The sequence below is a fragment of the Equus caballus genome, chromosome 17, assembly GCF_041296265.1.
Source record: "Equus caballus isolate H_3958 breed thoroughbred chromosome 17, TB-T2T, whole genome shotgun sequence".
In the NCBI taxonomy this organism is placed as follows: domain Eukaryota; kingdom Metazoa; phylum Chordata; class Mammalia; order Perissodactyla; family Equidae; genus Equus; species Equus caballus.
The window spans coordinates 22,268,947-22,291,646 of NC_091700.1; the positions used below are offsets into that span (position 1 = coordinate 22,268,947).

General features: G+C 44.3%; 1 protein-coding gene and 1 long non-coding RNA gene across 6 annotated transcripts in view; one reads left to right on the plus strand and one right to left on the minus strand.

The window, feature by feature from the left end:
- The window catches only part of SPATA13 (spermatogenesis associated 13), a 346,580-nt gene that overhangs the window by 265,526 nt on the left and 58,354 nt on the right, over positions 1 to 22,700 (minus strand). The window lies entirely within an intron of this gene.
- LOC138918490 (uncharacterized) lies at positions 6,225 to 9,874 on the plus strand. Its single transcript, XR_011427924.1, has 3 exons — positions 6,225 to 6,351; positions 6,675 to 6,780; positions 8,436 to 9,874. It is a non-coding gene; the product is annotated as an uncharacterized lncRNA (long non-coding RNA).

Genomic DNA, 22,700 nt, shown 5'->3' on the forward strand with positions numbered 1-22,700 from the left:
CGTCCTCTCCATTCACTGGAGACATACACCTGTGCACACACGCTCCTCCCGTGTCTGCAGACTGTGCTGGGCGCCGAGGGCGTGATGACGAGCAATCAGATACCACTTCCACCCGGCTGAAGTTGTAGAGGGGAAGACAAGGAGTTAAACGAGAAAGTAAGAGCGACGTTTAGGACAGAAAAGCAGAATGCTGTGGGAGTATGTAGGAGGAGGGTTTAGTTCATCACATATTTTCTATGGAAAAGGAATAATGAATCTAAGGGTAAGTTGATTCTTTTACTACTTTAAAAGTCCAAATGCAGATCTATTGGGTTAACCAGATGTATAACCTGGCTGGCCTTTCTAGAACTCCCAAGACATCTCTATATGGACCCTAGAGCACCTTCAGGTGGGCATGCGACACACTCTGCACTGAAGCGGTTCTGGGCACTTCCTTCTGTTCCTGCCTCATTTCTCGTTTTAACTTTCTCTAGTTATTCACTTGTTAAAAAGTGACTAGTTCCCTCTATTCAACTGTTTCAACGTCCGTGGAATGCCTGAGAGCTCCCTTTATCCTGTCTCCCCCTGCAAAGACCACTATATGTCTTGGAGGGCTTTCATGGAGAAATGTGCTGGGTCCTTACAGGTAAACCTGTTGTTAATCTGCTCCCTAAATTGTTCAAATTGCTCCTGTTAATATGTGATATGCTTATAACTTCTTTCATCCCAAACGCCCATAAGACACCTCACATATAAGCTATGACATATAAGCTATGACATTTATCTGATGAAGCACACTTGCTTTGTTCTGAATCTTGGGAGTGGACAGACCGAACTGCTCAGACAAATGCACTGAATTCCACGGAGCCCACCTGACTTAGAACATCCAAGAATATTTAGAGTTGGAAAGTAATTTTGAGATTATTGACTCCGTCTTTATTATTTGATAGAAAACTGAGGCCCAAGGAAGCTGGGTGATTCAGACAGTCACTCCCACCAGGGGGTAAGGACTAGTAGCTCTGAGGACTGTGATCCCGAGCGCTCTTGGGCCCACCGCCCCTGGACCCCACGGCCCAGCATAGTGCCTGGCACGTGGCACTGGGAAGTTCATGTACTTTAAATGGGTGAAGGACGATGGCTGAAGGTCTGGGAGACACTGTTCTGGGACCTTCGCCTGCATTAACTCCTTTACTCCTCACAACAACCCAATGAGGTAGGTACTATTAGCATCCTCAGTACACGGAGGCGCACAGAAGTGAAGAACTTTGCCCAAGATAACACAGATAGGAAAGGACAGAGCCGGGGTTTGAACCCAGGCCTTCTGACTGAGTCTATGATCGTACACACGGTGCCGTCCCGGCCATGAAGGGATGGATACCTAACAACACATACACCCCCGAGGGAAGAGGAGAGGACTGGGGAACAGTTTAAGAACAACAGAATAATAGAAGATACACACATATACGACAGCCTGATACTCCTTTACCTGTAAATTACACGTCCCCTCAGACGGCTAGAGACCAGGTTTGCTGATCTGAACTTCAAAGACTATGTAAAATAAGATAGGACACAACATTTGCTTTTGTGGCATATAAATTTTGAATTATAGCAACTGGCATTATGTTGTTCATAAAAAATTAGAATTATAAACGTAAAATCATAGTCATAACAACCACCTTCTGAAACGTGGCTAACTAAACCTACTTGTTTTTTAAATGCCAGAGGGCATATTATCACGAGAGGTCAGTGCCGGTATTGCGTGATTTGTCAGTGTTCCGGCTCTCGCACAACCACTCATCTGCCCGGCCCTGATGGGAAGCTGTCTCTGGGCGTGCGGACAGTTCTGACGTCTCACCACTGACACTTCCAGCAGTGGCTTGGTGGTTATTCCCTGGAACCCTCCAATTAAAAACTCGCTTAGATACAGCCAAGTTTGCTAAACTTGTCATTTATCTATTATATTATATTGCAGACGGATTTGCAGTTCTCTTGAAATCCCCCGGAAGGATTTTCCCTCCTTTCCTGGCTGAAGGACAGTGGGCCCCACCCCAGGGCCGCTGCGCTGTGATGGGAACTGGGGCTTTCCCACAGTGGAAGGAGCGTGGGAGGGATCTGTCATGCTGTCCTTGAAGTGACTGCTCTTTGTGGCCTTCTTCACATCCTCCTCCACGTCTCCCATCTCCCCCTGCAAGCCTGCCCCCAGCACAGGGCACCCATTATTCAGAGTGACCCGGCACAGGCAAAGCTATGCAGGAGCCTCAGGCAGACTCAGGACAAAGGGGGAGCCTGTGACTGCTGTTTCATTTCTGAAGATGTCTACACCTTAAACATATAAATAATCCATAATACCCTGCTGATTCATTTATCTTTGAAAAATCCTTGTAAACCCCTATTCCGTGGCACCCACAATAGTCCATTGCCGAAAGCGTAACGGTTCCCTGTCAGGTTTCAAACGGGCATCAAGAAAACTAAGGGACTGTTTTGGTGTCCCTTAAAATTCTTGCCTGAGTCTCGATGGCTGAGTCACCAGCCCCCGATATGACAAACCTGAAACCAAAGCATTGTCTCCCTCACATCAGCAGGGCTCACGAGCTCCTAGGGAGGACAAGACAGGCAGGAGCAGCGACAACAGGACCAGCCCCTGCGCTCTCAGAGACGCCAGCCCCGCAGGCGCGTGCTCCCCGGACATCTAGTGGCCGTCGAGAGAAGTGCCGTCCCGACCTTGCCACCCCACCCCAACTCAAGACAGGTCCGGGAGGGTGCTCAGGGAGCCCGCTGTGGACGCTCCTCGTTCCGGGTAAGGAAGCTGAGGCCCAGGGGCAGCGCGGCTCGCCCACTTTCATATCTAGTGGGGGGCGGTGGCATGCAACCCCACAGATCGTTTGTGCTAGAACACGCACACGGGGAGCGCCGGGCGGATCACCCAGGCGACGGCGGGTGCGTGACAGGGAGCTTTGGGGGCTCGTGGTTCACTAGGCATGTGCATCTAAATGCAGTGATTTTCCAAATTCCATCATTCATCCTTTATGGATAATGGCACTGCTTTATGAGAAGAAAAAACTACTAAAACTCCCATCCAAATCTAAAAGAAAAACGGGTCAAAACAGGCTTAGAGGAAACCTGTCAGGCAGCGCTCCAGCTCCAAAACTCTGCAAACTTCACTCACACGAGAACTTTTCTGCACTTTGTGACAATAAAATGCACGCAAACAAAACATTCCTGGTCCTCAAACACTGAACTTTTACATCTAAAGTTAAAATATCATAGAAGTAAATAACTTTGTGCTATAGGTACCAATAGGTCCCACAAACTTAGAATGCTGAACGAGACTCTGTTTTTTAGCCTAAAGAGCCACAGGAGAGAGAAAATACAAAAGAATTAGGAATCGGAAGTGTTACGTAAGGTAGAGGAGAAAAAAAATCAGAAGCCAAGGTTCTTAGTCCCAAAATATCTCTACAGGAAGCTCAAAGAAACAATGTTCCGTGAAAACAGGAGATGCGTCTTATAAATAATAAGCTGGGCAGGGCTGTGAGGGACAAGGAACGCATGGAGGAGGGAGGGAAAAGTGGACGTGCTGGCCTGCCCCGGCACAGGAACGTTGTGGGGTCCAAGGCCAAAACACTGAATATTTATGTTCTCCTTATAAAATGTGTCTTTTATAGAGAAATTTAGTCACATTCTACTGTGTCCGAAGAGTTCCCTAAAGTCAGATCTTTGCAGACTTTCCATCCGTCCTTGTCATCAGGCCAGCATGTGTGGAGACTGGCTTCCATTTGGAAATGGGGGCAGGCAGAGCCGTTCTGGGCGAGATTCCTAGCAACCTGCCTGGAACATTTATTTCTCATGTAATAGACTGAAAATACAAAAACACCAAAACAACAACTATATATATATCTCGTCTGTATCAGGTCTGCATACCTGAACGTAAGTGCATGTCCATTCTGAATTTAAATATAAGATCAATACTTAATGACAACCAAGAAATAAAAACTTCCAGATCAAACTGTGCCACTGAGGCCCCAAGGTCCTTTGGAGTCATGCTTCGTCCTCCTCCTCTTCCAGTTGGAATTGCGTTAAGAACTGAGCTCAGAGGAGCCCTGAATGCCCAGCATGAATGAGTCAGGGGCAAGCCAGGCGCCCTACAGCCACACTCACTCCCCAAGAACTAGGAGGGTTTCAATTCCCACATGGGAAAGGAGGCAAGCGATGGAGAGCCCACGCGGAAGGGAAAGCTGGAGACAGGCTGTCTGAACCAGGGCAGGAGACTCAGACAGATGAGAGTGCGAGGGTGGCCTGGGAGGCGAGGAGTAGGAATGGGTGCTGTGAACAGAAGGTCAGGGACTCCTGGGGCCCCATGCCCACCGCTGCCTTGTCTGCCCCTCGCACCCCCTGCCCCCTCCTGGTCCTAGAGAGCCCAGCTCGCAGCAGGCTCTTTCCCTCAGGATTCCAGTAGCGCTGCCGCCTCAGCCTCCAAGCCCTACCCCCTCTCACCCACCTGCCTCCAATCCGCCCACTTCTCTTAAGGTTCTCCTCAGTTGATCTGCCCCATGGAGTCTCTCCCTGCCTCTCCTTGCCCCCAGATCACCCTGGCAGGGACCATTCTCTCCACTGGGCTCCACTGTACTCGACCAGTGGACACACAGCATTTATTCATCCACTTCCTTCTACTGACCATCCCACTGGCGTTAACCTCCCCTCCCCTTCCCGGTTGCTCATGTGTGCACCCCAAGTGCCTCCCTGCCGGGGTCCAGCCCCAGCTGAGTCCAGGGTCTCCCGAAGGGATGGACGGAGTCGGCGAGAGAGAGAGACGCAGTGAGACAAGGAGTGAGGTTTCCAAGCCTATTTAATATGAGCATCTGCTTTTCTTATAAAGGGTCCAGGTTACATAAGGTTCAATCAGGTGATATTATCTCAGCAGCTAATCTTTAGCACTTAGACATTATCTAGACATCGCATGTCCGGCAAGCAATATATTTTCTGTGGGGTAAGTAACAAGTGGTTTCAAGGGCGCAGGGTATGGTATACAAAGGAAAGTATAAGATGTCTTGCAAACAACCGAATATACATGTCAAATATAGCTGGCATAACTATTAATAAAGTGAACTTTAAAGGTTGGACTTGTTTGCTTGTCTTTCAAAGGTCAGGAACGTGTTTGGCAGTAAAGTTTGCATCGTCCCCCTTCTTTCCACCAATTCCACCATGGGCCTTCTGTGGCTTTATGTGCCCTTTCTGGGTCTCTGCAATACAGCCTACACAGATGTTTCATTGTATATGGATTCCATGTTCTAGGATCTCCCCACCGTGCATTCATACTATCCCAATATGTTGTATCCTCAGGTGTAATTCTTCTGTTTCCTTTCCACTTATGGGGGACCCAATCTTCATCATAGTCCCAATTAACTCTGACCAAAGTTTCATGATGTTTTCGCATCAAGTCCTCTGGACTTAAAAAAGTAAGTCTACGTCTCTTCTTATGAGGGCCCCTATATGTACCTGGCTGCCATCTGTGTCTTCCTAAAGTTAAGGGGAGCATATACCATTTTCCTCCTATAAAAATTTCCTGATTTGGCCAGGTTCCTCTTATGGGATGGCCACCAATGTTCCTCTGACCTACTTTATGAGGGGAGGAAGGAGGAAGCTGACCAGCAGAACTTCTCATCACTCCCCAGCAATTCCAGAAAAGGAAAAATAGATGCAAGAGCATAGTGCATATAGATATTGTGCGCTTTCCCTAATTTCCCTTGAGAAGCGCCTTGCACATTCTCACTCCACTGCCAGACCTTGTCACACTGCAGTGGTAGCTAAGCCTGGAGACCGGCTCCCAGCACCTCCCCCCAGAATCCCATGCCTGGCCATCCTCCAAGAGCCCCTGAGCAGGAGTTGAGGGGTATGTGAACCTGAGGCAAGACCCTGACAGCTGCACCTGGGGAAGCTGATCAGAGCCTGCACAGGTCAGTCTCCAGGGTATGGTTGGGGTGGGCCAGGCCGGGAAGTGCTGAGCTGTCCATAAAGGGTATCTGTCTGATGCAGCAGGACAGGCTGCAAACTGGAGTGGATGGGGGTGGGGGGTTGTGACAGGCGCTGGTAGGGCCACTGGGCAGAGCTGGGGCAGCGCGTGGGCAGGAATAGCGAGGACAGAAAGTATCTGGCTTCTAAGGATGTTTTATCTCCACCCCCAGGCATAAGGTCATTCACCTAAAAGGTCACGACAAAGACAGGCAGTCTTGATGACTGCAGGCACAACCTGTCCACTGGGGCTGGAAATCGCTCCCTGCAGTGCACGTCCTCATGGCAGCTCACAGGGCCCTGCAACGAGGACGTGCTGTGTGGAGACAGAGGAAAAGGGGCCAGGGTCCCTGAGAATTGAAGGCGGTTAGTGCTGGAAGTGTTCACTCTATCACTTTTGCATACATTGAGGAAATCCAGAGAAGAGCAGAGGCCCTCCCAAGGCTACCCAACTGGTAAAATGCAGAGCTGGGTGTAGAACACAGCTTAAACCACAGTACAAGCACCTGTAAGAACATGATGGGAAAAACTCTTGAGTAACACAACCTAGATGTTTTAGTGCAAAAGTTAGCCAACAGCACATTTTTGAGAAATGGGGAGGCCTCCCGGGACGTTACAGCAGCACCAGTTCAGGAGGCTTCCCTCATGATTTTGTATCTGAGTGTTGTACAAACTACTGCATTTGCCAGATGGGGGTGATACGCTGCTCCTTGTCCAGAGAGCCCTGCCAGTACAGACACAGCCCAGCAACACACAGACAATGATGCAGAATCCTAAATTTGGAGCTGGACAAAGGTAAGTTTTAGTAACATTGGGAAAGTGCATTACCATCCCTGCATTTGAACTTCGGGGGGAGACACAGCACAGAAAACGACTTTACCTCCTCTTGTGAATTCTTGTGCAAGGCTGAGACCCAGCCCACTGCCCCTCCGTGTCCCAGGGGCTGCACAGGCTGGACTCCATCCAGGGGCCCCTTCCTCCTTGCCTGGAGGTTGCCCGACTCAGGGAAAGTGGCCCCTCAGGGATGGTACATAGTCTAAGCCAGCCTCAGAGCCTATAAAACATAAGCCACCTCAACTGTTCTGCGTGTGTGGTTTGGCTCCATGTTTTCCCCATCTCACGCGGATGTTTGGTTTCTTGGGAGGACTGGTCTAGCAGGTTTATTTGGCTCTGGGAAACTGACCAGTCACCATTATCAGATTTCAAGGGACTAGAGTGCACTGAAAATTTTAGTCTTCTCTTACTAAGATCAACTTTATATCTGTTTTCTAGTATCTACCATAGACAATTAACCTTATAATGATTTCTTATAAATTCATGGTTACTATCAATCCTGTGACTTCTACAGATGGTTAGAAAGAGTCTGAAAGTGTCTCAAATGAAAATAATCAGACTCACCTCTTCTGGGCTTGTAAAGACCCCTGCGGAAGACTATGTTGGCTCCACTGTAAAGGTCCTTTAAGTACTTTCTTCAGAATATCTACACGTGTGGTGCGAGGGTCTCCGTGATGGACAGAACTCCCACTCTCCCTTGACCAGGACATTGATTTTGTGTCTTTAGTACTCTGAAGTTAGCACAATAGCAGATACATATAGGAAATCTATGCTGCCTAATTGCACTACAATAAACCACATTTTTAAAACTTACTATGCCCACTTACACTGTCTTAGGTATTATTATTATTACTGCTGCGGCTATTGTTATTTCACAGTGAAGGAAACTAAACAACCAGAGAAGCGAGACATCTGTGTTTAGGGCCCTCATCTCATCCAGGGTTAGAATTCAGACATTTCTCAACCCTACTACTGAATTTAAGTAGCCAAAGATTTAATAGTTCTTGTGTCTACTTCATTATTATCAGCTTCTATCTTAATTAACTTCCTTTTCTTAGGTCCTTTCTTGTTTTATTTTATCCCCCAGTTTCTTAAGATGAATTCTAACCTGTATTTTAAAAATTCCTTCTATAATACAGAAGGCATTTAAGTCTATTTCCTCTAAATACAACTTTTTCTGGGTCCCATAGGCTTGGTATAAGGTCCCCTAGTTTGAATGCTTGCTAGATAACTTCTAATTTCCCCCTCGACCTCCTCTTTGATCTATAGATACTTTGTGAGAATGTCGCCTAATTTCGAAGTATTTAAGATTGTCTTTATATGGTTTACCGCATTTTACTGGATTTTGATCAGAGACTGATGGTTCTAAAATCTCCACTTTCTTGACCTATTTGAAATGTCTTTCATCATCAAGTACCAAATTGAATTTTATAAATTTTAAAGGACAAAAAAAAAATAAAGCGGAACTATATATTCTCTATTTGCAGGATGCAAATTTCATATGTGTTATTACATGAGATTATAGATGTGAAGATCCATTTATTCTTGATTAAAGTTTGCTAGAGCTGCTGAATTGTGAAATACGAATGTTTAAAATCATTCCTTTACCTAAACAGTGTAAGGCAATGTCAACAGTGCAACAGATGCATTAGTCACCTGGGAGATGCAAACGAAAAGCATCCTGAGCTATCGCTACTCAGCTAGGTAGTGGAACAGCGAAGTGAAAAAGACGGACAATGCTGAGTGCTGACGAGGACGACGAGGCGCTCCCACTGTCCTGGGGAGACAGATGGGCATAACCACTTTGGAAAACGGATAGGGCTTACTAACGCTGATCACGATGCACACGCTCGAGTCAGCAGTTACATCCCTAGATACACAGCCAATAGAAACGGGTACGTACATTTACTGTAAGACTTGTTCAGGCATGTTCAGAGCAGCCTTATTCATAATGTCCTCCAATTCCAACACTGGAAGCTCCAATTTCTGACAATGGTAGAATTAATAAATAAATTTTGGTATTGTGCAGTAGCCTTCTATATAGCCATGAGAATGAACAACTACAGACACAAAAACTACAGTTCTACACACTCTATACACACTCGATTTATATAAAATTCCAAAATAGGCAACACAAATCAGTGGTGTCAGAAGTCTGGGCTTGAATGGATCCCTTCCTAGGATGGAGTAGTGCCTAGGAGGAGGGTTTCTCAATCTAAGGGTTAGTACATGAGGGTGCTCACTTTGTGGAAACCCCAGCAGCCACCTGCACCCTCATGACTTACACCCTTTTCTGTGTGTGTGATATACTCCGGCAAACATTTTTTTTGTAAAAATCTAATTCAGGGCTCTACACAGGATTTATTAGGAAACAGAAAATGCAATACTTTATTTTTTTTACAAGATAAAATTCAAATTTCAAGAAAAACTGTGCCAGGCAGTGTGCGAATTTCTTCTCATAAATCACTTTGTTAAATGGTCAGGACTGCCCGTTGAGGTGAGCATTATGACCCCGTTTTACAGATTAGGAAAATGAGGCTCTGAATGGAACCAGTTTGCCCAAGACCCCACATCTGCTAAGCGGGAGAGCACGCTGACCTGGAGGCCGGTGGTTTTTAGTTCTCCGTGGTCCTGACAGGATGAGGAGGGCAGCCTCGTCAAAGCTCAGAGCCTGGGCCAAGGACAGATCACAGAAACCTGTGTGCAGATTTTTTTTTCTGTGAAGTGCAAAAACTATCTTCCCTTGTGATATTTCATATGAATTACTTAGAGATAATTCAGACTAAAATTCAATTTTAGCATCCTTCCATCTAACTTCTCCACTTCCCTGGCACCTTGGTTTTATTTCAGTGCCCTTTGTCACAAACCCTGTCATTGTTTACAGTGCCATTTTATACACAAAATTTCTTCCACAACAAGATTTACTCTTACAGTATTTGTAACAATAAAAAAACCTGTACCACGTGATCCGCCCAGTTCCATTTAATGATACTGCAGCTGTATTTAGGGCATTGGATGTTTTTACTTTATAGCAAATTAAACTCACATCAAAAAATGTTTATTCAAAGTGTATACATCCTGCCTATTTCCAAAAAGCTTTGGCTCATAATAAAAGGTGCATATAAAATAAAGCTGAAATACACAGTTTAAAACTTCTTGGAAGGAGAAGAAACTAACTGAGGATAATACAAAAACCATGGTTGAATATTAAATTCAGCTCTAAGCTGTCTCAAAGATGAGAAGTACATAAATCTCCTTATCTGGTCAAAGGAAATAGATTAGTTATTCAAGGAAGACAGTTTTCCAGATACGAATTTCCAAGAGGCATGCCAAAGAAACTTACACAAAAGGTTTGATTATAAGAGAGACAAATTAAATGAAGACACAGAGTGATATTAAGGAGTGTCACTTTAAGAGGAAAATCTTACAAACAAAACAGTCCTGGATTTTGTTTTTAGAGAATGAGTTCCAAGAAAAAAACAAAAGAAACCAGAAAGAGAGAGAGATTTTGGATTTTCAGAGGCAGCAGAGACCCCCCCCCCCCACCGCCCCCCGCCGGGCGGTCAGGCAGTGTGGCGGGGATGGCAGGTCAGCCCAGTCACTTGACAGTCACCGGGCCAGCCATGCCCTCCACTGCTGTGCCTTAGTCTTCTGATCAGGGCAAAGACAGGAAGATAATACGTTCCCTGCCTACCTGACCGTAAAGCACTCTGGGAAACACAAAAGGCTCTGCCACCGTAAATCCGTCATCTAATCTGCAGCAGTGCCATCAAAACGAAAAAAACAACAACCCATGTCTCCAAGGTTGAGAGCAGTTAAAATTTGTCATTCTCCCCGCAGCCTTTGTCTTGAGGGTGACTTCATTTGTTCCACTTGCTGTCCTTTCCAATTTTGTCTGGAAGGGCATTTATTAGAAAATCTCAATGTGTGAAGAACCAGTGCAGAATTACGAAAACGTGGCCTTTCACTCTGAGTCGCACTGGCCCAATCTTCTGTCCTTCCCTCGGGCACAAGCCTGAAACCCAACAAATTCCCCCATTTAAAGTTGAGAGACATAAAATGTGCAGACAAATTCACTGAGGACTGCATCCTCCAGAAAAGCGTGCTCTTCTCCTCCAACCTGACAGTCATGGATTGCACCCTGTGGGCCCAAGACTCTGTGTGTGCGTATGTGTGCATGTAAATGTGTGTTCACGCACGCGTGTGTGTGTATGTAACCATCAATCAAGGCCCAGAATCCGGGAGATGGACGTTCTCTTTTCCCTAACAGCCAAAATCTCCTTCCTGAATCTCCCAAGCTGTGAGACCACTGCTGCTGAGGTGGCAGAAATTGGTGCACTGTTTGATTACAAACAAGATGACATTTCATCACGTGAGCATCTGTAGTCCTATGTCCCACTTCACACTTCACTACATAATCCTCGTACGTGTGTCACTGCCAAACCCAATATCCATGATGAGGCAGAGGAGTAAAGTACCACTGAGTAAGAGCGAGGGGACATGGAGAAAGTCCAGCTAGGCCGTTGACATTTCTCTGTGAGTGTAAGCTGAAGAGGAGAAAGGGCTGTGCCTACACCAAAAACAAATACTTGAGAGTGAACGAGTTTGTATGTTTCATTCAACGGAAACAAACACACGTTGCAAAAGGCTTCATTATCAACTCAGACCAGTTTAAAATATAGTTATATATATATTTTCATACAATATTTGCATCATCCTATCAACTATCAAACTGCTGTTAATGCTTTGAACTTGCAGTCTAAACAAACACTGGGTCTCTGAAGAACCATCTTTTTAATTAAGTTCCCAGTGCTGTTCCTCTAAGTAGGGTTCTTGGAGCAATGGTGTCACAATCAATCGGGAGGGTTTTATAAAAATGCAGGTTCCAAGGCTCCACTACTGGCCGACTGGGACAGCCTCTCCGGGCTTGACACTTAGGAATCTCCATTTTGATCCAGCTGCTCAAATTATATCTATCTATGCACAATACCTTTCGAGAAGGTCCGTCCTTAGAGTTAATTCAGGAAGGTTTGCCTCCTGACGGCCAGCACACCAAGTAACTACTCGGGAACCCAGTTTTGTGAAGTGACCAGTTAGGGAGCGTGTGTGAATGTGCACTGGTGCCTCTGATCAGTTGATTTGTGAGGAGAAGGGTCAATGGTTACACCTGGCAGCCCGGCATGCTTGAAAACTGTAGGATTGTAAACACGCAACATTTAAGGACGTGGCCCAGCACATCATCACCACGCTTCCCATTGTGCTTTAAAATTTTATGTTGCTTTTCCCATCTTCTCTCATTCACTGAGAGTTTAAAATTCCCACTGAGGTCAGTGTTGCTCATCCAGAAGCCTTCAGGGGAAATGCTGTGTGCCTAAAATTGAGGAGTAACAAGAAAAGTCACAAAACTGTCTTGTGAACCCTGCCTTCTGTCTCACGACGTACACGAGTCCCCACAGCCTACACTCCTGGAACACAGAGGGTGCCGCGACTTTCCAGCGAATCTGCCTGCGGGAAGATTTACCCTCTTAGTAGGGTTGGTCCCCACACCTTAAAACATGGGCCACATGAAGCCTTCTCTGTGTCCCACCCACGATCCCAGAGCAAGGAACTCCCACTACGTTTTCCAAATAAAATGACGTAAAGGTGAAGGCTGCATGTCAAATACATTAGTATTGACCTTTACGACTCATTCTGATTCCACCCGGTCTTTGCAACGCTGCGGTTGGTCCCCTGGGCCCTGTCCTCAGGCTGAGAGAGGCTTCCTGTGCCTGTCTCCCTCTTTCCTTGATTGAGTGAGACTAAGCCAGACATCTCTGCTCTGCCGTGCCATCTAGTACCAGCCCTTCCCATGCCAGCCGTCACTCCCATCTTTTCTATTCTCTATTTCCACCCAAATTGGGAGGAATGAAAATATGAGCTACGAGTGGGAGAAGACTCAAAAAGACTAAAAAGAAGCATTTTCTTAACACCACCATGATTTCCTAACCCAATTCCAGGTTTGTGTTTCCAATATCTTTAAACCTTTGACCTATAAGCTATTTGACAAAACCAATACATGGGGCCGTGTGGTTGAGTTTGCGCTCTGCTTCGGCAGCCGGGGGTTTAGTGGGTTCAGATCCTGGGTGCAGGCCTAGCACTGCTCATCGGACCATGCTGGGGTGGCATCCTATGCAGCACAACCAGAAGGACCTACAATTAGAATATACAACTATGTGCTGGGGGGCTTTGGGGAGAAGAAGAAAGAAAAAAAAAGGAGAAGATTGGCATAGTGCCCGCCACCCTCCCCCACCCTCGCCAAGATTGGAGGGAATGAAGGCTGTGGGAGGAGAGAGGCTGAGGTGAAGCTGGAAAGGTGTCAGGGGCCGGCCTGTGGCTGAGTGGTTAAGTTCCTGCGCTCTGCTTCGGTGGCCCAGGGTTTCCTGGTTGGGATCCTGGGCGTGGACCTAGCACCACTCATCTGGCCATGCTGAGGTGGCATCCCACATAGCAGAGCCAGAAGGACCTACAACTGGAATACACAACTATCTACTGGGGGGCCTTGGGGAGAAAGAAGAAAAAAAGAAGACTGGCAACAGATGTTAGCTCAGGTGCCAATCTTCAAAAAAAAAAAAAAAAAGCCAATACTGACTTTTTGGTTTAGTTTTTTATAACATATAATGACATCTTTATACCAGAGCTCTTTGCACTTGAGATTCTGATTCTGAGGCATTTAACTCTGACATAGGCATCATAGATTATGCTAATCTGATCCTTGTCAAAATTTTTCAATTGGGAAAATGAGCTTTAAAAGGACGTTGTTATTAGAAAGAAAGAAAGAGAGAGAAAGAGACAACAAAAACCCTTGATATCCAAAATTCAGGTTGAAACCCCTTTTTAAAAAAAATCCAAGTAACCTATATCATATTGAAATTTCCGGGAGATTCTACAAAGAGAACATGTCACTTTTAGTATGAGAAAGAAGCTTTCCAAATTTTCCTGTGTGTTTTGAGCACACTGTGGGTTGAATCCAGCTAAGTGGATTCGTGGGAACCCATTCAGCTCCATCCTACAATGTTCCTATAGGTAAGAGCACAGGTTGACATTTATATCTTGCTTTATTTGTTGTTTCAAAGTACAACTGTGTTTGTGGCTCATGTCTAAATGTGGCTGTAACTCTGTGATCGCCCAGCCCCTTTCCCCAAGCCGCCTTCTCTCTGCTTGCTCCCACCACAGCTTTGGCGTCCCCTGGTGGACCACAGCCATAGTACTGAGCTCATTTTGTGTTCTAATCTGAGCAAAAGTTTCTTGTGATTGGCCAACCATAGTCTCTAATCTTCAGGAACAAGGAAGAGCTTTATAAAGAAATTATAATAAACAATTAGCAAAAGCCAGAGAGAAGAGATTTAAACTACTAAAGAACTTAAAATTGAAGTGCCTTGAAGCCCAGTTTTTCTTTTCAATTGGCCAAATTTGTATCCATAAGAGAAATCCTAGTTGAATTTTCTTCAGGTAATCTTTCCTCCTTAAAGCTGAGCTCTACAAAATGGGGCTGGCCTGGCTTCTCACGTTACCTTACCCTGGGCCCTGTGGCTCCATCTACTCTTGTCTTCTCATAAGATGCGGTGACTCAGCTTCCACTATTTGTGTTCTCTTAGGAATGACACCATCGAGTTCTACCTACGAGTCCTGCTCCCCCCACGCTCTCCTCCTGCCAGGACAGTCTGTGGGCGGGGAGCTGAGGAAGCTGGTTTGGTAAATGAATAGTAGCTGGTAGAGCAATGGTTGGCAGCTGCAGCCACAGCTGGGTGCAAAGGCAGACTTGAAAGTGAAACAATCAAGGGATTGTTTTCAGAACTCCGGTGACATCATACATCGTGAACCTTTTATTCATCCTCTGCATGGAACAGAGAAAGAAAGGGTAGGCAATTACAGAGAGGCAGACCAGGGAGCAATCGGGACTCGATAACGGGATCCTGCCCTCTCCTTGTTTGTGCTGGTGTAAACAATAACCTTCTTTATTGTCTCTGATAAAGGGGGCCTGAGAACTGGGATAGTGACAACAAATCGCCCCTATTTCCCTGCCTGGGCTATTACCTGGGAAGAGCTGGTTTCTTTGGATGCGGATGCTCCTTTTTTAGCCAAGATTAGAATTACATGCTATTGGTGAAATGTAGAGTTCTGAAAGGCTGCCTAATTACTCTGTTGTGTTTTTTGATTATAACTAGGATTTCCTAGGTCCCAGTGAGGCATGAATAGGTCAGAAGTCGGCAAACTCTGGCTCATGGGTCAAATGCAGCCACTGCCTGATTTTGTAAACAGAGTTGTCCTTGGACCCAGCCATGCCTATTGTTTACCTATGGCTGTCTTCTACGGCTGCCTTTGTGCAACAGAGACCATAGGGCATGCAAAGAAAATATTTACTATTTACCCTTTATAGAAAAAGCTTGCTGACCCCGAGTTAGTTGCTCATCTTGCTTCTCAGCACTAAGGAGGCGTCCTGCTAACTGCTGTGGTCATGTGTCCTGCTTCTCTGGTACCAACCACAGGTCTGCATGGGATGAGACAGAATCGAGGGGGCAAGCCAAGGGTTCTCTTCAAACATAGACCCCCTAGGAATGTCAAAGGTGACCGGATCATTGGGACTCCAATGTAAGCATGCAACAGAGAGAACTAAAAGCCCACTGGCACCATCAAGGAAGGATCTCCTTCTATGGTTGAGGGTCTGAAGGAGGGGACTGTCTGTGTGACCTTTCCTGACCACATTATAGCAGATCTTGGGTTTAAAATCCCCCAAAGACCAATGAGAGTATCTTTGTTGAGAATCTAGCTTAGTTGTTATTAACCTTTATTTATGGGGGAGTGGGAATATTTCTGAAAAAGGACATATACACAGACATCTACAATTTCATTTATAATGTCTGGGGGTTCTTGGACCTCCACAAGCTAATCCACAAACCCCAGATTAAGAAACTCTGATCGGGGGCAGACCCCATGGCCGAGTGGTTAAGTTCACGCGCTACACTTCAGCAGCCCAGGGTTCTGCAGGTTCAGATTCTGGGTGCAGACATGGCACTGCTCGTCGAGCCATGCTGAGGTGGCACCCCACATGCCACAACTAGAAGGACCCACAACTGAAAAATAAAAAATATACAGCTATCTACTGGGGGGCTCTGGGGTGAAAAAGGAAAACTAAAATCTTTAAAAAAAGAAAAAGAAACTGAACGATTTCTTTGCTAGTTGTGGGGAAGAGGAATTCTAAAAAGCACTAGTCAAAGGACCTGTTTTCAAATAGCTTGGTTAACAATTAGCAAGTGCTTCCTTGACAATGAACTTAAAATTAACAGCATCTACTAAGCGCCAAATAACTGGTACAGACAATAACGTTATTGGAATTGAGAGAAGAAAGCGATTACTGTTGTTTAGTAAGGTGAGCGAAGCCTTCACAGAAGAAATGCAATTTATGTAAGATCTGAATGAACAGCTGAGTTTAGATCAGCAGAGAGGAGCAGGGCGGGTGGGCTGTGCACGTCTTCAGGGCTCAGAGAGCTCTTGCGTTTCTTACCTATGGGCCCCTGGAGGGGGGAGTTCCCTAAAATATCCCTGAAAGACAATCCCCTTAAGGAATCCCCAGATCCTGAGGCTTCAGAGGCATCTGTAAACGGCTCCTGTCTCTCACCTGTCTATTGGTGCTGCTGTGACTGGCATCTGGGTCAACACTGTGTCCTGGGCAGAGCGGGCTTCGTGGGTGCTTGGCTGGAGCTCCACTGCTGCCTTCTTAAAATCTGGAATACTTCTAAAATAAAAGGACAGCATTTTCATTTGCACTGGGCCCCACAAATTACGTAACCAGTCCTGATCCTTGGGAAAGAATGGATCCAACAGTAATATGATCAAATAGGAGAAGAAAACAGGAAAATGCACCCCGCCTTCAAGATGGGACAGCAGTCTAAAGGATGAGAGAGCTCCAATTCTTCTTTTTTCTTAAAACTGAGGTCACATTGGTTCATAACATTATAGAAATTTCAGGTGTGCAGGGCTATATTTCGACTTCTGTATAGACTGCATTCTGTTCACCACAGGAAGTCTAGTTGCCATCCATCACTGTACATGTGAGCCCCTTTACCCCTTTCGCCCTTTCCCCACCTCCCTTCCTCTCTGGTAACCACCACTCTGTTCTCCATATCTATGTGTTTGTTTATCTTCCACATATGAGTGAAACCATATGGTAATTATCTTGCTCCATCTGACTTACTTCGCTTAGCATAATACCCTCAAGGTCCACTCCTGTTGTCACAATTGGCAAGATTTTGTCTTTTTTTCAGCTAAGTAGTATTCCATTGTGTATGTACCACATCTTCTTTATCTGTTCATCTGTTTTTGGGCACTTATGTTGTTTCCAAGTCTTGGCTATTGTGAATAATGCTGCAATGAATATAGGATGCATATAGTGTTTTCCTGTTTTGGGATAAATACCCAAAAGTGGAATAGCTGGATCACATGGTATTTCAATTTTTGATTTTTGAAGAATCTCCATACTGTTTTCCACAGTGGTTGCAGCAACTTACATTCCCACCAGCAGTACACGAGGGTTCCCTTTTCTCTACATCCTCTCCAACACTTATTTCTTTTCTTTTTAATAGCAGCCATTCTGACAGGCATGAGGTGATGTCTCATTGTGATTTTGGTTTGCATTTCCCTGGTAATTAGTGATACTGAACATCTTTTCATGTGCCTGTCAGCCATCTGTATATCTTCTCTGGAAAAATGTCTATTCAAATCCTCTTCCCATTTCTTAATTGGGTTGTTTTGTTGTTGCTGTTACGTTGTATGTGTTCTTTATGTACTTTGGATATTAACCTCTTATCAGATATATGATTTGAAAATGACTTCTCCCAATCGGTAGGTTGTCTATTGGTTTTCTTGGTGGTTTCCTTTGCTGTGCAGAAGCGCTTCAGTTTGGTGTGGTCCCATTTGTTTATTTTTTCTTTTGTTCCCCTTGCCTGAGGAGATATATCCAAAAAGATATTGCTAAGACCCATGTCAAAGAGCATACTGCCTATGTTTTCTTCAGGGAGTTTTATGGTTTCAGGTTTTACATTCAAGTTTTAATCCATTTTGAGTTGATTTTTGTGTATGGTGTAAGACAATGGTCTACTTTCATTCTTCATTCTGGCTGTCCAGTTTTCCCAACACCGTTTATTGAAGAAACTTTTCTTTCTCCATTGTATGTTCTTGGCTTGTTTGTCAAAAATTAGCCGTCCATAAAAGTGTGGATTTATTTCTAGGCTCTCAATTCTGTCCCATTGATCTGTGTGCCTGTTTTCCTGCCAGTATCATACCGTTCTGATTACTATGGCTTTGTAGTATATTTAAATCAGGGAGTGTGATACCTCCAGCTTTGTTCTTTTTTCTCAGGATTGCTTTGGCTATCTTTTATTGTCTTTTACTGTTCCATTTAAATTTTAGGATTCTTCGCTCTATTTCTGTGAAAATGTCATTTGGATTTTTCTTTTTCAGCTGAGGAAGATTTGCCCTGAGCTAACAACCATTACCAATCTTCCTCTTTTTTGCTTGAGGAAGATTCCCCTGGAGCTAACATCTGTGCCAACCTTCCTCTATTTTGTGTGTGGGTCGCCACCACAGTGTGGCTGATGAGTGGTGTACTTGCAAACCTGGGCCACTGAAGCAGAGTGCGCCAAACTTAACCACTACACCATGGGGCTGACCCTTGTCACTGGGATTTTGATAGGGATTGTATTGAATCTGTAGATTGCTTTAGGTAATATGGACAGTTCAACTACGTTTATTCTTCCAATCCATGAGCACAGAGTAACTTTCCATTTCTTTGTGTCTTCTTTGATTTCTTTCAACAATGTCTTATAGTTTTCAGTATACAAGTCTATCACTTCCTTGGTTAAATTTATTCCTAGGTATTTTATTCTTTTTGTTGAGATTGTAAATGGGATTGTAGTCTTGATTTCTCTTTCTGCTAGTTCATTATTAGTGTATAGAAATGCAAATGATTTTTGTATCTTGATTTTGTATCCTGAAACTTTACTGTATTTGTTAATTATTTCTGCTAGTTGTTTGGTGGATTCTTTAGGGTTATCTAAATACAGTAACATGTCATCTGCAAACAGTGACAGCTTTACTTCTTCCTTTCCAATTTGGATCTCTTTTATTTCTTCTTCTTGCCTAATTGCTCTGGCCAGGACTTCTAATATGGTGTTGAATAAGAGTAGCGAAAGCGGGCATCCTTGTCTTGTCCCTGTTCTGAGAAACATAGCTTTCAGTTTTTCACTCCAATTCTTCCTATATGCTGTTCTAAGAACTTGTCACCAGTACTTATGAGTGAATTTAAACTCCTTTGGATGAACAGCATGAAGCTACTAGAACTGTCAAGGCTCAAACTTGGTTTAGTGGACTTAGTATTTATTCAACAGACTAACACTGTGTTTCCATTACTTTAAGAATAAATTTGAACTCTTCCTCAGGGTATAAGTGCAAAATGTAAAAGAAATGAACAGAAGAAAAATGATCTTAACAGACCATACGCTTTAATAATACCTCATTCAGAGCATCCAACCATTTTCTATAAAAAGTCTAGTATTTGAATCTGACAATTAGGAAACTAGAGCTTGGCTAAGTTAGAAATAAGCAGAGAGTTCTAGAGCCCAGTTCAACTTGTTTTATTGGGAATGATTAGCCAAGTAATTTAAGTCTTCCATAGCTAGACAAGATGGGGAAGTTTGGATGGTTCTAAAAGATTAGGAGTTGAGATGCCCTAAATCAGTGGTACTCAAGTGAGGTCTATAGACCCCAAGGGTCCCAAGAGCCTTTCAAGGAGTCCTAGAGACCAAAATTATTTTTGTAACAAAATACTAAGATGTCATTTGGCTTCTACTGTGTTGACATTTGTACTAATGCTGCAAAAGCAATAGTGGGTAAAACTGCTGGGCCCTGAGCATGAGCCAAGGCCCCCAACTATACTAGCAGTCCCATTAAATTTGTCACTACCTGTACTTGTAGTTACAAAAAAAAAAAAAATCCAGTTTCACTTAAGATTGCCCTTAATGATATAATAAAACTTTAAACCTCAATCTTTGAATGCACATATTTCTAATATTTTGTATGACAAAATGGAAAGTGCTCATCAAACACATGTGTTGTAGACAGAAGTACAATGATTGTCTCAAGAAGCCTTGAGCAATCCTTTGAGTTGCAAGCCTTTTGTTTCCACGGTACACTGTTTTCACTTGAAAGAATGACTGACAGATAGACTATGGTTACTCATACTTGGGTGTTTGTTGGATATTTTCTCAAGAATCTTGTCACTGAAAGGAAAACAACAGAAGGTATTTGTTGCCAATAGTAAAATTCAAGTTTCAAGCAAAAATTAGATTATTGAAAACTTGTATCTGTCACCATGAGTTTGACAGCTTCCCAATATCTCAAGACTTTTACGATGAGATTGGTAATGATATTAACAGATGTACTTTTTTGATATTGTATAATAATGAAATGTGTCAAATTTGGAAGATCTGTGTAATTCGGTGAACAAACATTTTTCAAATGATCAATGCATTATGCTACCAAATCATGTGCGAGTAAAAGGCCCCTTGAGAGTATAAGACACAACAATGGGCTTTAATGTAACAGTATGCATCTGAAACTGATATGGCTTCAGATTTTACACGGAAACTCACCTTAAAGTAACGATGCTTGTCAAGAAATTCAAACCTGTCATTATCTGAAAGGGCTGTTTATTTTATTTTATTTGAGGAAGATCAGCCCTGAGCTAACATCTGCCGCCAGTCCTCCTCTTTTTGCTAAGGAAGACTGGCCCTGAGCTAACATCTGTGCCCATCTTTCTCTATTTTTTTATATGTGGGACGCCCACCACAGCATGGCTTGACAAGCGGCGTGTAGGTCCGCACCTGGGCTCCAAACTGGTGAACACCAGGCTGCTGAGGTGGAACATGTGAACTTAACCGCTGCGCCACCAGGCTGACCCCCGAAAGGGCTGTTTAAATACTCCTCCTTTTTCCATTTACCCATCTGTGTGAGGCCAGATTTCTTCATATACTTCAACTAAGACAACATATTGCAACAGATTCAGATGAAATGCAAAAGCAGATATGAGAATCCAGCTGTCTTCTATTAAGCCAGACATTAAAGAGATTTGCAAAACTCCAAAAGAGTGCCACTCTTCTTACTCATTCTTTTTGTCTTGGAAAATATAATATTTTCATTAAAATGTTATTTATATAATAGGATTATTACTGTACTTTTAACATAGATTAATAAGTATTTTTAAAGTCTCAATTTTATTTTTTAATATTGTAAATATTAGCAATATAGCCCACTACCAACAAAAGCTCTTGAGGACTCTCAATTTTTAAGAGCATAAAGGGGTCCTGAGACCAACAAGTTTGAGAACCCCTGCCTTATATGAACTAAATACAACTCAGTGATGTGCATCCCATTAGTCTTGTTTCTCTGGCACGTTTCCCTCATGTCTGCTTATTATTTCTTCTAAGTTGGGCTGTGTGCCCAGGAACTCCTGGCTTTCAAGGTTCCTGCCGCTGTGTTCCAAGTCTCCGTGGCCAACGCTGAACCAGGTGGCTTACAAACCTCCTTTAGGGAGAGCATGCTTGAACTGATGGAGAAGAGGACCAGCATTCCAAATCACTCTATCAAGACCCGTTAGAGTTCACTGGACATTAACCGACAAGGAGTGCTACGGTCTCTAAAGTAAGCATTTAGCGTGAAATGATCGAATCCAACTAATGTCATGGAGAATCTGGTCTCCCACGTTATGTTTGATCCAGAGCAGAAAGAATATTAAGTTTTTTTCCCCATCAAATTCTGCCTCTTGGCAGTAACTGTATTGAGAGAAGCAGATTAGCAAGTCATGTCAAGCAGCTCCCCTGGGTCTGCAGTGTAGAGTGTTACACTACTTGATTTTCTCACTCTTGAGTTCCTCTCTTGCCCAAGGCCATAAATCCAAGAATTTCCCAGCATCATTCCGGGAGTCTAAACAGTCTTTTCAACAGCTGCTGAATGCTGATGGTCTCATGATTCCCTTAAAGAATTTTTCTGTGGGTGGCGGAAGCCACAGCCTATGACTCTGAAGTAAATGTTGGAAGTTCACCTGCAACAATGAAAGGAATCGTGTGGAATCCTCAGAACCTCAATGTGGGTAAACTGTCCTCTCTTCCACGAATAAGGACTTGCTATAGCAGACCCTAGTGCCTTCTTCCTTTCTGTGCAGTGAAAAGACCACTCTTGATAAACGAGAAAAGTAAACGGGTGGCTCCAATAACAAGTCACCTGCGTCTCCTGATTTCACTCTAACATAGTTCCCCGGGCTCTCGCTTCCTAAGGTTGTCACACTGGTTGCACTGTAGGACTTATCCACATGTTGGATGAAAATGCAGCCAGGGCAAAGGTATTTCCTCCAGCAACACATAGCAATATCCTAAACAGCTCTGCTTCACCTAGCGTGAGAGCAGGGGGAATGCTGAGCATGCCTAGCTCTCAGCACTGTGCTGGTTCCCACTGCAGGCTGGGACAGGTATCCAGAGCCTTAAGGAGCCCCATGAAACAGCCGCTTTGTGTCCAGTTTCTCCTTAGTCACCTTCTCCCATGTCAGGGTTGATTACAATAGTCAATTTACCAGTCTGAGTTGAAACCAGCAGGTTAGCGGAACACTTCGGGCTGGGGAAGGCGCTGGAAAGCTTCTGTACATGGGTCAAATTACCATACTCGCTAATGGAAATGAGTTTATCTCTGATATGTGAAGATCTGGCCATCAGTAATCAGGAGGAGAGCCCATGTAACCTTCTGACCCTATCAAAAAGCAAATATGAAGCAGCTGCGTTTCACATGCCTCTCAGCCT